Source organism: Pantherophis guttatus, chromosome 3 (genome assembly GCF_059756535.1).
Source record: "Pantherophis guttatus breed Tessera chromosome 3, ASM5975653v1, whole genome shotgun sequence".
Lineage (NCBI taxonomy): Eukaryota > Metazoa > Chordata > Lepidosauria > Squamata > Colubridae > Pantherophis > Pantherophis guttatus.
In genome coordinates, this window is record NC_142065.1 from 58,583,684 (window position 1) to 58,598,481 (window position 14,798).

The following is a 14,798-nucleotide window of genomic DNA, read 5'->3' on the forward strand; positions in this document are numbered from 1 at the left end:
AAAGTAGAGCTTTTAGCTTTATTCAAGCAACTGTGAGACACATAATTTTGAGTAAGTGTTGGCAGAATAATTGGATCCTGCTATTTTGAACAGTAAATGTATCAGATATTTTACAAAACACAGCTTCAATATGAAGTCAGTGGCTTAAAAATCTAATGGATCCTCATCAACATACTGAATTGATTCAGCTCTTTTAGTGATTTGTGCTGTTTATATTTTCCTCATGGCAATATTATCAGTGGTGGGTAGCTCCCGGTTCGGTCCAGTTCTTGTGAACCAGTAGTAAAAGCAGTGGGAGGCTCTGCCCACCCGTCCGGACGTCATCATGGATGATCTGTGCATGTGCAGAAGCGCACACGTGTACTCCCATTGCAAACTGGTAGTAAAGATAAGTAGAACCCAGCCCTGAATATTATGCTATAAACTAAGCAAGGAGAGCTCCATATACTGTATTGTAAAAAAGGTAACCTTTCTGAGAAATTACTGAGGAAACCATACTAAGTATGTCATGGCAAAAGTGTAAGAACATTTCATGTGGAAAGCAAAAAGATGATAGAAAAAAAATAAATGGTTCGAGGATTTTCAAGAACAATTTTGGAACATGCTATCTTCTGAATACTTTTGGTAAAAAATAGTTTCTAAATTAAGTTCATATTTCAGAAAATCAAAGAGTGAACGTTTTGGATTCTCTTATCAGCCTAAAGTACTGGGTTTTTTTAATAAGAAATCTAGCTATGCCGCTGTTTTAAATGACAAATGTCTGTATTTTACCTTCATGAAAGAAGTCACTGTTGTAAAATATATATATATGTAAAATATACATAAATATACATAAATATATATATGTAATACATGTTATATGTGTGTGTGTGTATATATATATGTGTGTGTGTGTACACACACACACACACACACACACACACACACATATATATATGTACTGGCAATTTGGTGAGAATAGAAAACTGTTTTGTGACAGTATAGGCACATGCTCCGAAGTGTGCAGAAAGTGTAATTAATATTTATTTGGGATTTAGAAGAATCATGAACTCAAAAATAGAAAAAATAAATAAGGAAGGGAAAGGGCATCATAAAATGAAACATTTTAGTATGGTAGCCCTACTCAGTTGACAGAGTTATTTAGGGTTTGTGTATAATAAAGAAGGGGAATCAAAATATGCTTCTGATTTTTAAGGTCTGGCCTGATATCAAATGATAACATTCTTAAAGTAAATCAGACCCTAAGAATCTGAGTTATGATTTAAAGCACAGTGTTAGAAAATAAAATCTTACTATACATTGTAAAATCTCTAGTTGACGAATAGGAACGTGGAAGAATGACATTCCATCAGGCCTTACCCCGTTCAGATATTTAGTTTGCAAAATAAATAATAATAATAATAATAATAATAATAATAATAATAATAATAATAATAATAATAATAATAATCAGAAATTCCTATGAGGACCAGCTATAAAATATCCAAGACACTGTTGTTGCATGTAGGATTCATATAGGATTCATAATGCTATTTCCCTGGCATCAAGCTATAGTGCTTGAAAGGGGAAGAGGTATCCCTGAGATAGCAATTCCACCAATGGCAAAAACAGCCCATCCACAAGTTCAATAGAACTCCAATGTTGCAATAAAAAATATTTTTTATGCAATTTCCGATGTGCTGCAATTAATCCTTGAATAAATCAACTTACTGGAAATGTCAGATGCTGAAATAAAATCTTATACCAGAATCAGCTTAGAACTTGTAAATATACCGGTACCATGTGGAAATGATGTTAAAGGGTTGAAGAAAATAGGAAAGGAATAGTTTAAATTAAATAGAACACATGGAGTGATTCTACAAAAGGATTGTGGCAGATAAAGACTATGGCAGATGAAGAAAAAGAAGAGAATTACACAGAAAGAGTAAAGCATGTATGGAAGGAAAAAGAATACAAATGGTTGTTATACTGAGACAGATAGAATTGAAATAGACAACATTTTGCAGAATGAAGATGGGTAGGGAAACTAGTGATTGTGCTACTTATTGCTTCAATAGCAATATGTTGCTGCTCATTAGGTCATTTACATTCTATTCCATACTATTTTCATTGCCCAAATCCCCAGAAGCAATTTCAAATGGACTCTTAGTTGTCCTTGCTGCTATTTCAAAATACAGATACAGATATGGTAGTCCTTGGCTTACTACCATTCATTTCATAAATGTTCAAAGTCACAATGACACTGAAAAATGTGGCCTGTGATTGGGCCTTGCATTTACCATCACCATGGTCATGTGATCAAAATTCAGGTGCTTGGGAACAGGCATGCATTTATGATGGTTGCAGGATCCAACTGTTAAAAGCAAAAGACGGTTTTGAAATGCAAAAGATTACACTGCTTAATTGATAGCTTATGATAATACCTAATTGCAGCTGTTTCAGATGTCTCTTGGAGGTTTTGAAAGTGTTAGTCAATTTTGTAATTGAGGCTGCAAATTCTATCAGTAGGAGGAAATCTTTAGGTATTTCAATAAATTTATATTCCCACAGGTGGCACAATTGCAGCATGTTTTAAACATAGTGATTAATATAAACAACTGGTTTAATTAATTGTGGACGTGGTTTGCAACAACAATTTTATTACAAAGTTGTAAATCACTGATTTATCAGTACAATCCTATACAGATGTGCCCAGTTAATAATTATCATCTCAACGTGGCTTATTCCCAAGTAGAAACCGATAGAATTATACCGTAAAATATAGTTGAATTTTTAATTGTAATGTAACAATTAAAGTAGTGGGTTCTGCCACTGATGGAAGGCCTTCTGCAGCGAATGTACAGTTGAATCTTTTGGATGGTTGTGCCTCTTCTTTAGAACAAACTAGTCCCAAATAACAGAGTAACAGAATATCAGAGTTGGAAGGGACCTTGGATGTCTTCTAGTCCAACCCCCTGCTCAGGCAGGATACTATTCTGAACAAATGGCTGTCTAATTTCTTCTTGAAAACCTCTAGTGATGGAGCACCCACAACTTCTGGAGGCAGGTTGTTCCACTGATTAATTGTTCTAACTGTCAGGAAATTTCTCCTTATTTCTTGGGTGCTTCTCTCCTTGATTAGTTTCCACCCATTGCTTCTTGTCCTGCCCTCAGGTGCTTTGGAGAATAGCTTGACTCCCTCTTCTTTGTGGCAGCTCCTGAGATATTGGAACACTGCTATCATGTCTCCCTTAGTCTTTCTTTTCATTAAACTAGACATACCCAATTCCTGCAATCGTTCTTCATATATTTTAGCCTCCGGTCCCCTAATCATCTTTGTTGCTCTTACTTGGACACCCCTATCATACTATATTTGTGAAGGACTGTAAAAGCATAGTTTTCAGGAGGACATTTAGGGATTCATGAAGTTCCCATTTCTGCAGTGATTGCACATTGCAATTGTGCATTGCAATCATGCATGATTGCAATGATAATCTAATTATAATTGTATTAATTAGATGATTGTATTAATTATTCATAAAGTTGTGACTATTTACCCTGGACTCAATGTGAAAATCATTATTTAGGACCAATGCAATCCTTGCAAGTTCTTGATTGTAATCATAGTAGGAACTTAAGTTACTATTTAGCAATGAACGTAGACATATTTGGGCGGAAAATTTAAATCTGACTTTTGCTTTCATGGGAAATAGTCTGGAACAGATTTTATTTTTAAAAAGTCTACACACACACACACACACACACACACACACACACACACACATATGGGGGAACACTTGTAAAAATGAAGTTAATAGTTTTAATCAGCTATAACATATCTTTAAAATATATAGATCTTACCTAATGAATAGAATTATGTAAATTGAATGATAAAAATACAGTTAACATGATAACACTTGTTATCTTGATTGTTTAGGGCTTTATTGAGACTAAAGTGACTATTATTACCATAAATTAAAAGAAAATTCAAAAATAAATCTGGATGATATGCAAGAAGTTTAGAATAGAAAACTTGTAGTATCTTCTATAACTCTATTAATAATTCCATTAATGGCTTCATGTTTTAAAGAATTAGATTTCTTAGTACTTAAAAACTCAAAAACTATATTTCTGGAAATATCATAGCAGAATAGAAAGTAGAGAGTGAATTAGATTTCAGGTATAAAATTTAAAAAATGTCTGCAGTTAACCAAAAAGAATAATAGAATGAAATTTTATTTAACAGACAATTATATACATTATATATAGTTCATTTATTGACTGTTCAAAGTTACAACTACACTGAAAAAAGTGACTTATGACCATTTTTCCCAGTTACAACCTTTGTAGCATCCCTAGATGCTCAGGGATGCTCGGCAACTGGTTCATACTTATGACCATTGCTGTGTCCCAAGGTCATGTGATTCCCCTTTTGTGACCTTCGGATATGTGAAGTCAATGGGGAACCCAGCTTCACTTAACAACCGGGTTACTATCTTATCAACAGTAGTGATTCATTTAACAACTGTGGCAAGAAAAGTCATAAAATGAGGCAAAACTCACTTAAAAATGTCTCATTTAACAACAGAAATTTTGGACACAGTTGAGGTCGCAAGTGGAGGACTACCTGTACTTTTCTTTAGAGAAAGGATTAATTAAAGCACATAATAGTTTTTCAGTGATATTGTATACATTATATAATAATTGAATATTCAATTAGAGATCCTTTAAAGATGCAAGCTGTTTCCTATAGGATGAACAATAACTTTCCATCTTTTTTCCTAGTATGAAGACAGCTCAGAAATATAAGCATTCTCTCAAAGCAGGTAAATTCCTTAATAAATGTATCTGTTGTTTTGAAGTGTAAGCAGTTCTATTTTAAATTAACTTTACAGTATTTATTCACACACTGTGGTATTTTACATTTTTGTCACCAACAAACTTTCCCTACAAACTTCCCTGATCTTATGACTGTCTTTATAGTGGCACAGAAAAATGAATTTTGTTTTCAACTGAAGTCTACCTCTGGGTCATTGGGCAACTTTTATTGCATTTCTCCCTTCTTTTCAGAAAGATATGCTCCAATGAGCAGAACATAGCCTTTCTTAGTCATTGTAGATTCCAGGGGAAGATATCCATATCTTAGAAAAATAAGTGGGTAATATAAGCCACTGGCTATTTATCAAAGAATCAATAAACTCAAAATATAATTAGGGACACCAGAGAAAGTAACTATATTTTTGCATTTTATACCTTCTGCTATTGAGAGCCATTCTCCAATTACCAAATTTTCAGGCAGCAAAATCATGTTTTATTCAAAGCTATTTCCTCATAAGTTACAGCATATTCACTAAAGTGATCTTATATATAACAACTCAAAGAGAGATAATGTTAAATTGTGGAATATCTTTTCCAATTTAAAAAAAAAATGTTCTAGAGCAGTGATGGCTAACCTTTTTGCCATTGCGTGCCAGGAGAGGGGGGACAGGGGAGGGTCGCGCGCGCATGTGCCCACACTAAGGTGACCAGATTTTAACATTGGTAAAGAGGGACATTGTGGGCGTGGCTTATTTTCTGGGTGTGGCTAGCTGGTCATGTGACTGGGTGGGCGTGGCTAGCTGGTCATGTGACCGGGTGGCCATGGCTATGTGTATAGGGTAAGGTGAACAGATTTTAACATTGGTAAGAAGGACACCATTGTGGGTGTGACTTATTGTGTGGGCGTGGCTTGGAGGCCATGTGACTGGGTGGGCGTGGCTAGCTGGTCATGTGACCGGGTGGCCATGGCTATGTGTATAGGGACTACTCAGAGGGCTGAAAAGTCATTTCTGACAGGTCCTCACACTTTTGACTGGTCCTCACACTTATGACCATCCTCACATTTATGCCCGTGCAGTATTCTTAACAACCATGTCACTCATTTCACAACTGCTTCTCTTCACCATGGTGACAAGATAGGGCAAAAACGTAAAATGTGAGGACAGTCATAAGTTCGAGGACTGGTCAAAAGTGTGAGGACCAGTCAAAAATAACTTTTTCAGCCCTCTGAGTAGTCCATATGCACAAAAGGACTAACCAGAGGGCTGAAAAAATCATTTCTGACAGGTCCTCGCACTTTTGACTGGTCCTCACACTTATGACCATCCTCACATTTATGCCCGTGCAGTATTCTTAACAACCATGTCACTCATTTCACAACTGCTTCTCTTCACCATGGTGACAAGATAGGGCAAAAACGTAAAATGTGAGGACAGTCGTAAGTTCGAGGACTGGTCAAAAGTGTGAGGACCAGTCAAAAATAACTTTTTCAGCCCTCTGAGTAGTCCATATGCACAAAAGGACTAACCAGAGGGCTGAAAAAATCATTTCTGACAGGTCCTCGCACTTTTGACTGGTCCTCACACTTATGACCATCCTCACATTTATGCCCATGCAGCATCCTTAACAACCATGTCACTCATTTCACAACTGCTTCTCTTCACCATGGTGATAAGATAGGGCAAAAAAATAAAATGTGAAGACAGTCGTAAGTTCGATGACTGGTCAAAAGTGCGAGGACCAGTCAAAAATAACTTTTTCAGCCCTCTGAGTAGTCCATATGCATAAAAGGATACAGCAATAGAGAGGGATGAAGGAAGGGAAGGGAAATTAGAGTAGGAGTGAGGGTAAGAGGGGGAGGAAGAGAGGAGAAGGAGAAAGGAAGAGGAAGTAGGGAGGAGAAGAAGAGGGGGGGAAGAGAAAGTAAGAAGGAAAGAAAAGAGAGAGGTGGTAGGTTTGAGGAGAAAGATTGCTGTACAATAAAAAAGATGAAAGGGAAGAAAGCCAACCCCAAACAAATATAAAGATATTAAGATAAAGAATGAATGGTTAAACTTTAAAGAATAAAAGAGAACAAATATGAATAAATAGCAGTAATTAGAAACACACATACAAACATACAATTTATTTTCTTTGAACAGAGTATTTGGCCGGTTCACAAATTTAAACAGTGTTTAGTCACTTCAATTTAATTTACAATTTCTATATTTCCTTTTTGCCATATTTATTCCTCATCTATTTTTTTAAAAAAACCAATATTACCCTTCATCCTCATCTCTAATCTTAATCAAATTCAATTTTTCCCTTCTATTCTATATTATACCCCTTTCCATTGTCATCTATTTTTATATCCATCCTCACATTGTTTAATTATGTAATTATGTAATACAGTTGTTTAATACAAATTCAACATTTTAATATTGTCAGATGTAAATGCCTTATTCTCTAATGTGTAAATAATATATGAACGGGGTATCAGGGGTTAACTTATTCTTCACTTCTTAATGTATTCATAATTCACCACTCCCACTTATAGCTCCACCCATTGTATATATAAGGAGCCACCTACACCCTTTTCCTTGCTTCTATCTGTGAATATTCAGTGAATATAGAATGCCTATTGTAAATAAAAGGAAATATATTTAAACCTTTAACTCTTACTAATATTATTGAGTCTGATCCTGAAAATATTGCAACAAGCTGGTAGCAGAGGATGGTTAATTGACTCAATAAAAAACTTAAAAATGTCTAAGAAAGATAGGCCCAACACCAGGGCCTACAGCAAAGAAATGGAAACAGAACAAGAAATAATCAATGAATCCACAAACGCAATTTCGAGAGAGTCCGAAGAATACACCACTGAAGACGAAGAAATAATTGATGACCAGAAGGAAATCGAAATAGAGAATAACGAACTCAGGTCAGAGATATTAAAACTATTAAAGAGCCAGAAGAATGATGAAAGCCTCATCGCGAAACTCCAAGATATGCTGAAGAACAGCGGAGCAGCGAGAGAGAAAAACATCACTAATGAAAAGTCTAAAGACCCAAAAATAGTGAGTGATATGACTGCAGAGAAAGTCATTACGAAGAAGAAAAACGGTGATCCCGCGCGAAATTTTGAATGGCAGCCATCTTGGTTTCAACAGGCCTCCAGGGTGAGCGAAGCAGAGCCAATCAAAATGCTCAATTCAAAATTTCTGGCGCGAAAAACGTTATCAAACAACGAAAATGAAAAAGAAGATTCAAACTCCTCAGAAGAATCAGAATCAGAAAGTGAAGATGATTCAACAAACTCCCAAATAAAATCAGCAATGAAAACGCTTTTTGCTGCATTTGGGCCAAAACTAAAAATTAACAAACAGCTACCGAAGAAGCGAGCGAGCAAGCCGATGCCTCAAGACCTGCCCGCTCCCATCCTGACTACGAGGACGCCGACGCCCGAACCCAGAGAGCCCTGCCGGTACCGCCCTACGCCACAGACCGAAGCAAGCATCAAAGCCCTCAGGGGAAGAGGAAGAGCAGCCGCCGTCGTCAAGACTCCCAAAATCGAACCAGAGACCGATTCATCTGAAGAGGAGCAAAACGAGCAAGCCACAATGGAGAGAACCTTCCACGACGACTCCAAAGAAGAAATGGACAACGCGCATGCGCAAAACTACGCAGACGGTCCGGGAAGACATGAACTGGCGAGGAGACCATGCAGACTCGTTGCGAGCATCCCCATGCCGTTTTGCAATTTTCTACACTTGCGAGACCATGGACTACCTCAGGTTGTAAGTAATGGACACAATAATGTCGGAAATTTACCCAGTGACTTCCCAAAGCTAAGGGTTGATGGCGTTAATTTGCAAGAATGGTATCAACAGCTCCAGGTTGTCTTTATGAAGGAAAATTTATTATTTTTTATCACTAGTCCCCCAAAAAGACCTTGGACTCTAAAAATAGATTGTTTACACCATAGAGCATTTTTCTTAATAATATCTAGTGTGTCTCCTGCAATGTATCATAGCATTAAGCCAAATCTGACCGTTGCAGAAATCATTCAATGCATGTTTAATTTGTTTCACAGTGACAGTGTAGCTACCACCACAAGGATGTCTAAAGATTTCTTTTCATCTAGGGTAAAACCAGGGGTTTCCATAAGTGAGCATTTAATATATTTAAACAAAATAAGAGCTGAGCTGCATTTGAGGGGGGAGGTGATTTCAGACCAAACAATGAAAAGTGTTATTATCAACTCACTTGATTCATCATGGGACAATTTTATGTCACACTTAGACACTATCAATCTAGGATATTTATCCATAGAAAGTCTATCCAATAAATTGATAGCAGAAGACAATTCAAGAAGGAATCATTCTAGAAATCACACAGAACACAAACCATATAGGGAAGTAGCTTTCCAAGAAAAATATAATGAAACATTTAAATGCCACAATTGTGGATCCAGGGAACACAATAGAAGAGACTGTCCCAAAATTTCAAGAGAAAGGCATAGGTCAGAATATAGAAACAAATACAATTATAGACAGTCTTCCATAGATAGACATAGATATAGGAGCCCACCAAATTACAAAGAGAATAGAGGGGGCAGAGATAATTCAAAAGATAGAAAATCTGGCTCACTGAACGGGCTAAATAAACAAGACAACACTAACATACAGCAAAATGAGAACAATAATTGGCTTATTGATTCTGGAGCAACTAATCACACCACTAATAACAAAAATATATTGTCTTCATTTGCAGAAGATAAATTTGTAATAAAGGTAGCTAACCAAGAAAAGGTGCAAGTATTAGGTAGAGGGAATGTAACCTTGCCTGGTCTAGGAAAAATAGAGGGGGTATTGCTAATACCTGAGATACCTCATAACATACTAAGTGCTATAAAACTAAGTAGAGATTCTGACATTAACATTGTTTTTTCAAAAGGAAAAGCGATTTTGGAGAAGAATAAAATAAATATAGGCACAGTGATGATTAAAGGAGGCCTACCTTATCTGATAACTAAGGAAAAATGTTTGCATAACATTGACTCAAATATGGAAGATTGTATTGAAGTAGATGATGAAAATATTAGCAATAGTGACAATGATGAGTGTAAAACATCTCATGATCACAAAGATGCACACAATGAAAAAAAACCAAAAATAGGTAAGCCAATTCATGATGAGTGTGCTCACATCTTACATAGGAAGTTAGGACATGCCAGTTTTCCTGTAGTACAAAAAATGACTGAACACGCAGAAGGTGTTAAAATAAAAAATTGTGAAAACTATTTGGAATGCTCAGTATGTAAATCTACAAAACTAAAAACTAGCCCCAGGCCAAGAAAATCTACTAGATCAACTAACAAAATTTTTGATTTAGTACACATGGACTTAGTTGGTCCATTAACTCCATCAATCACTTATAGAAAACGTTACTTCCTGACAATAGTGGACGATTATAGCCGCTATGGATTTGTTTATACATTAAAACACAAAGATGAAACATTTCAAAAATTTAAAGAATTTTACAAACGCATAGAAACACAACACAACATCAAAATAAAACAAATTATGACAGATAGGGGATGCGAATTCATGTCTAAAGAATTCTCCCAATGGTTAAAAGACAAAGGAATGTTACATTACACATCTAGTCCATTTTCTGCGTTCCAGAACGGGATTGCAGAGAGGAAAAATTCCACATTACAAACCATGATTAGATGCACATTGGAAGATGCTGGCTTAAGCAAACAATTCTGGTCAGAAGCCTTACATTATTCAAATTACACACAAAATAGAACATGGTCCAGCATTGTAAATAAGACACCATATGAAGTGATGTATAATAGAAAACCAAAATTAGCACACATGCATATATTTGGAGTCACTGCAGACGTACACATACCTAAACAATTAAGAAGAAAGGGAGAAAACGTATCCAGAAGACTCAGATTTATGGGATATGAAACCGGTACCAAAGGGTACAGATTCATTGATAACAATAACAAATTTATAGTCTCCAGAACAGCTGTGTTCCATGAACAGGCTAACTGGTCTAAATTACATCTTAATGAAATATTTCCAAATAAATGTAAAGGTACAAAATCTCATGAAGAAGGGATCATAGAAAAGCAAAATATCAACAAAAATAAGAACAAAACCAAAATTTGGACAAATAGCCAACACAAAATTAAGACAGACACATTAACAAAAAAGGAAGCAAGATATTTGCATGATAACGATAGTAAACCTGAAAAAACCATTAGAAACACCAGAAATCAAATGCCAAATAAATACAAGGATTACATAATGCATATGGATGGTGATCCAACAACACCCAATACATATGAGGAAGTGTTAAAACTCCCTCGTGAAGAAAAGGAAAAATGGGAATTAGCAATGAAAAAAGAGATGGAAAGTTTACAAGGATTAAATGTATTTACACCTGCAATTGCACCTAAGGATAAAACAATTATTGGTACCAGGTGGATATATAAAATTAAGAACTTAGAGGGAGGCAATACTCTATACAAAGCTAGACTAGTTGCACAAGGTTATGCACAGAAATATCCGGAGGACTATACTGACACGTATTCCCCCACAGTAAGAACAGAGAGTGTCAAAACAGCTCTAGTGGTAGCATCAGCACTCAACCTTGATGTATTTCAATACGACATACAGACTGCGTATCTACACGCTAAACTGGATAAAGAAATATACGTAAGAGCACCTCACAGTCAATACACAAACAAAAATGAAATTTGGTTGTTAAACAAGAGTTTATACGGGTTAAAACAATCTGGTAAACGATGGTATGATTGTTTAGTGAAAGTACTTAGAACCATGGGCTTCAACGCTACAACTGCTGATAACTGTTTTTTTGTCAAAAAGGATGATGATTACATTGAATTTGTATTGATTTATGTGGATGACATTTTATACATAGGAAAACATAAAGAGAGAAGAGAAACCTTTGTAACCAAACTAAATGAACATTTCTCGTTAAAATCTCTAGGTAAAGTAAACAAATATCTTGGTGTCCAAATTAATAAGACTAGAAGGGGATTCAAACTTACTCAGAGAGATAAGATTGTAGAACTTTTAAATAAATGCAATTTAAACAATGCCAAACCTTGTGATACTCCTATGCAAACTGATTTTCTAAGAAATACTGATGAATCTTCCCCCGAATTCAAGGATAACACATTTTATAGATCAATCATAGGTTCACTTCTTTATATATCTAATTGGACTAGACCAGATATCGCCTTACCACTCAATCTATTATCCAGACATGTCAGCAAACCAACAATGTATCACTGGGAAGCTGTTAAAAGAATTTTAAGATATCTAAAAAGTACACTAGACTTTTGCTTAATATTAGAACCTAAAGACAATAAAGAACCAAAGCTTACATGTTATGCAGATGCAGACTGGGCTGGAGACACCTCATGTAGAAAAAGTACATCTGGTTATATATTTCTCTTAAATGACTGTCCAGTTTACTGGTACACTGGTAAACAAGAACTAGTGGCCACTTCAACGACAGAAGCGGAATATGTTTGTTTATCCAAAGCTGCAAATAATCTTGTATGGTTTAATGATTTAATTTCGGATGTTTGGAAAAAACCTGTTTTGCCTTTTGTTATGCATGAAGATAATAAAGCAGCTATTGAAATATCTAGATCCGATGCCATTGGACAAAGGTCCAGACATATAGATATAAAATTTAAACATGTGAGACAATTATCTCAGGATGGATTTATTAAAGCAGTGCATTGTGATACCTCAGAACAATTAGCTGACATATTGACAAAGCCTTTACCTTCTAAGCAACACAAATATTTAACTTCTAAGTTGTATGTATTGTATTGTCCTGAATCTGAGTGTAATTGGTGTTGTATAACGAATCGGCATTTAGAGGGGGATTTGTCAGATGTAAATGCCTTATTCTCTAATGTGTAAATAATATATGAACGGGGTATCAGGGGTTAACTTATTCTTCACTTCTTAATGTATTCATAATTCACCACTCCCACTTATAGCTCCACCCATTGTATATATAAGGAGCCACCTACACCCTTTTCCTTGCTTCTATCTGTGAATATTCAGTGAATATAGAATGCCTATTGTAAATAAAAGGAAATATATTTAAACCTTTAACTCTTACTAATATTATTGAGTCTGATCCTGAAAATATTGCAACAAATATAAATCAATTAGTTATAAAACTATCTTTTTTGTATATTAATCAATATGAACATGAATATTCCAATTATTTCCATGCAATCCAATTTCTTACAAATCAATTAATTATATTTACCAATAATAATAAACCAAATAATTTCCCCCATATATTCCTCTGAACCACAACTTAAACATTTCTGCTTTCAACACAATATACAATTAATAGTATCTCAATTCAATTATTACAATTCCCTAGTTAAATACAGCTTTTTTTTCTTTTGTGTTTTAAAATCTTGAACTCTCCTCCTAAATTTCCCATTGTTTGCAGTTTTTCACCTACCTTTTTTGGGGAGGAAAAATAAAAATAAAAATAAATCTCTCTCTGCCTCATTTTGTCACGTTCCACCAAAGTTCCTGGTTTCGGTTTCGTTTCTGCAGCTTAGCTAGGGGAAAAACTCAGGAACTCTTTACACTGATTGCCTGTAGGGCGGCCCTTTGAAGCCCCAGGCAAGAGTTTAAACAGTTTTTTTTTCTTCTAGCCATCAGCTGGGGCTCAAGAGGCAGCGGGACTGAGGAGGCAGAATGAAAAATCGGGACTTTTTTGAAACGCCGCGGGACGCGGGACAAATTGCTAAAAAACGGGACTGTCCCGCCAAAAGCGGGACGTCTGGTCACCTTAGCCCACACACATGTGTGTGCAACTCCCTCCCCCCTCCCCCCTGCTCCTGGCACATGATGGCCTGGTAGGCCCGTTTTTCTTTCTTACCTGGTTCCAAATCCTCTCTGTGTATCTGGGAACAGCAAAAACAGCCTTTCCCACTCCCTTGGAGGCCCTACGGAGCCTGAAAGGGCCCATTTCCCACCTCCCGGTGGGACAGGAAGTGACATTTTTTGCTGTCCCCAGCCTCCAGAACCTCTCTAGGAGTCTCTAGGAGTCTGTAGGAGCCTCTCTAGGAGTCTCTGGAGGCTGGGGACAGGAAAAAACGTCACTTCCTGTCCCATTTCCTTCCCTGTGGGGAAATGGGCCCTTTCAGCCTCCGTAGGGCCTCCAAGGGAGTGGGAAAGGCTGTTTTCGCCGTTCCCAGATACACAGAGAGGATCTGGAGCCAGGTAAGAAAGAAAAACGGGCCTTCCCCACCCCCACAGGCCCTCCAGAGGCAGGAAACAGCCTGTTTCCCTACTTCTGGTGGGCCCAGAAGGCCCGAAAATCAGCTGGCTGGTGTGCGCATGCGCCCCAGAGCTGAGCTGGTGTGCCCACTAATATGGCTCCGCGTGCCACCTGTGGCACGCGTGCCATAGGTTCGCCATCATGGTTCTAGAGAAAAAAATGGATCATGAATATTGAATATCTATTGAAGTGCTGAAACTCTCATGCCTCGTATCACTGCATTTGCTAAAATTCTCATTTCTATAATACCTTTGTTTTGAATTTGATAAATTACATTTTCTGTCAACTTCTCTTTTTAATCTAGATGATTCTTCTTTCTCTTGATAATTCTATCCCAAATTGTTTAAGAAGCATATTTAATATTTTGAAGACACAAAAGTAATACTGGCGGCCAAGTTTAACAAGGGCAATTATTAACCTGTGTTCCTGTTCGGTGTTTCTCATGTTCTTGAAACAACAAATCTTGTATTAATTTAAACAAAATAACTGCATTCCCAAGTCTATATTTGGAATAAATATAAAATTTGAATATTGTATATTTCTATCGTAAGTCACAAGACTAACAGCTACCACTCTGGTTTTATTTTTAACATTCCTTTGACATGGCACTACACATTAACTGTCAGGTTTCACACCCATGTTCAGCAGTGAAA

General features: G+C 36.4%; 1 long non-coding RNA gene across 1 annotated transcript in view; it reads left to right on the forward strand.

Moving 5' to 3' along the window:
- LOC117664159 (uncharacterized) overlaps nucleotides 1–14,798 on the forward strand; it is a 25,092-nt gene continuing 10,294 nt past the window's right edge. The window contains exons 1-2 of the long non-coding RNA XR_004590930.3: nucleotides 1–51; nucleotides 4,765–4,805. This is a non-coding gene — a long non-coding RNA (uncharacterized LOC117664159). The remainder of the gene's footprint in view (nucleotides 52–4,764; nucleotides 4,806–14,798) is intronic.